Raw genomic sequence first — 2,916 nt, 5'->3', positions numbered from 1 at the left:
AAAAAGACAGAAGGCCTGGGGCAAGTTGTCCAGTTCCATCACTGAATTCCCATCCAAAATGATGCACAGTCAGGAAGTTTAGTTGTGAACTTTCTGGGTCAAATGGCAGTTAATTAATGCGGTTTTGTCAACTAAAATGTGCATGTACATAATGTTATAGAACATGGTAAAACATTCACTCCACAGATTTACTAAACTGTGGTCGTCCAGTCACACTGTCTGCTCCACTGAAAGCATGTTGTGGAAGCTATGTGTCAAACTCGCAAGGGGTAAACTGGACAGTGTCCACCACAAGCAAGTGACAAAACCACCTAGTTTTCTATTCTAGCTAAAAAAAAAAAAAAGCCGGGGAACTCTCCTCACAGCAGTTTAAGTGCGATTGTGTCGGCCGCACAGGAGCTAGAAATATTGCAGGTTAATAGATGACATTTTCTAAAATGTTTAAAACAATGTTTTTTCACTATTCACAAACATTAACAAAATTAACAAATGGTGTCATGACAAAATATGTCTGCAGACTTCGCCTGTTAGGTGTTTAAGTGGGACCCACGCATGAGCAAAAATAGGGAAACACTACTTTCAGTTTTTACAAAGAGCCTCTCGATGGGAAATAAAACCAAAAACTGACTAAAACAATTATAAACTAACTAGTCACCAAAAACTAAAAAAGAATAATAAAAAAAAAAAATTACATGCATGTTTCTAGAAACCTTGGAAATAGATAACAAATTTAAAATAAACTGATACTGTCATTTAGATAAGTATTCAGATCCTTTATTCAGCACTTTGTAAAAGCACTACTAGCAGCAATTTTAGCTTTGAGACTTCTTGTGTAAGTTTTTACTACCTTTGAAAACCTAGATTTGGACAATTTCTTCTATTCTTTCTGGCAGAGCCACTCAGAGCACATCAGATTGGATGGGGAATGTCCCTGACATGCCATCTTTATATCTCTTTATAGTGCTTGACATAGTCCTTGAAGAACAGTCCAAATAGTTTAACTTCTCTGTCATCAGACCAGAATTTCTTTCCTTTCCTTTTGCTCTCAGAATTCTTTAAGTGCCCGATATGCCTTTTACTCAGGAGTGGCTTCCATCTAGCCACTCGACAATAAAAGCCTAATTGATCAAGTATTTCTGGCTGTCATTCCAAAAGATTCTCACATCTCTATTGAGGATTTATAAAGTGTCTTAAAGTGGCTAGTGAGTTCTTGGCCATCTCTCTGACCAAGGACTGTTTAGCCGGGTACTAGGTTTGGCTGAACTATCAGCTTTAGGAATGTCATCTTGGTTCCAATCCTTATATTTTACAATGATAGAACCAAATATGCTCCTCAGAATATTCAATGCTTCGGTAATGGTTTTATACTCTTGCCCACTGTCTTACTTTATTTAGAGCAAATCTTTCGGAGATGTCCCATTTGCTTGACATTCCAGTACTTGTTTTCCCATATAAGTTTATCTGGTTACGAATCCTGCTTTTCTTTCTTTTTTTTTTCTTTTTTTTTTGTAACCTGTCTTTTGTTTTCTATTCTGGTCTTGAAACTTGAAACTGACCTTCTGTCTGTATCTGACCAAAATATTGTTTTTCATTTGGGATTGTCTGACATTTTGTATTTAAAGCACTTTCTGGCAATCTCTGACATCTTACAAAGAGGATATAGTTATGTCAACTTGTGGTTAAGAAAAAGGCATTCTGAATAGAATTCATATTTTAGTTTTCTAATATACTTTTGTCTCTTTCCTGTTGTTGATCATTCATTCAATCTTTATTCGTCAGACACTTTTATCCAAAACCGAATACAATACAAGCAGGCAGTGTTGTGCTCATTACTAAAAAAATAGTAACTAGTTACAGTTACTCGTTACTTCATTCAAAAAGTAACTCCGTTACTTTGTTGATTACTTACACCAAAAAGTAATAAGTTACTGTTAAAAGTAACTTTTTAGTTACTTTTTTTAAGAACCTTCTTTAATGTTCCCATTAATGCCCTTTTATGCGTTATGATCTATACAAACACAAAACTGACTTAAACACAAAGTCATTTTAAACACTATTTTATTAAAGTGAGACCAACACAAACTGAATATATCACAAGGTTTTCTGAAATAAACAACAAAACAAGCTGAATAATATATTCACAATCAAAAACTAAAGTGGCTTCTGCTGTTGTGTTGAGCTCTTAAAAATGTTCCTTTCACAGCTGAAGTATGAAAACTATCAACAGTGAAGAACAGAACACCGGGTTAGCTTCTAGCTTCTAGCCTCTAGCATGGAGTTTCTGAAGGAGCAGATTGGAGTTGCTGTTTATCGCAGTAGATACGAGCTTCGAACCAGAAAGACACAGCTTACATTTGACTTAAAAGTTTTTGTATTTATACTCAACTAAAGTAAAATAATGAGCATATTTCCACTTTAAGGAAACTCGTCTTGCTCTCGCCCCGACTCGCCATTACTGCCGCACAGACATGAATAAACGGAGACACGCCCACAGCGCGTCTTCTTCGTGTTTACAGTGGTTCATCCACCAATCCTACAATGCGACGCTGCTGTAAACAGGTTAGACTGTAGTCTACACTTCAGCCGAAATTAATTCTTCGTTAAAACTTCGTTACCCGTTATTTTGTTAAATGACGCGTTACAGTATTAGTTACTGTAAAAAGTAACGCGTTACCGGTGCAAGCAGGTTGCACAAACATGAGTGCTGTGTTTTATTACTGTTATGAGAAACAGTAAAAGAAAATCAAAATGTAACTCACATGACAGTAAAATATACAAACAACAACATGCATAGGGAAGGCTATTTGAGGAGGTTGCCAGAAAACATGCAGAAAAATGGCTCAGGAAGGTGGGGTGCATAAGGAATTGTGCTAGTCTGGTCAAAGCTCATAAAGAATAGTGAAGATATCTATTAAT

This window comes from Silurus aristotelis (assembly GCF_946808225.1).
Source record: "Silurus aristotelis genome assembly, chromosome: 21".
Taxonomy (NCBI): domain Eukaryota; kingdom Metazoa; phylum Chordata; class Actinopteri; order Siluriformes; family Siluridae; genus Silurus; species Silurus aristotelis.
Note: the sequence above shows the minus strand (reverse complement) of the source record.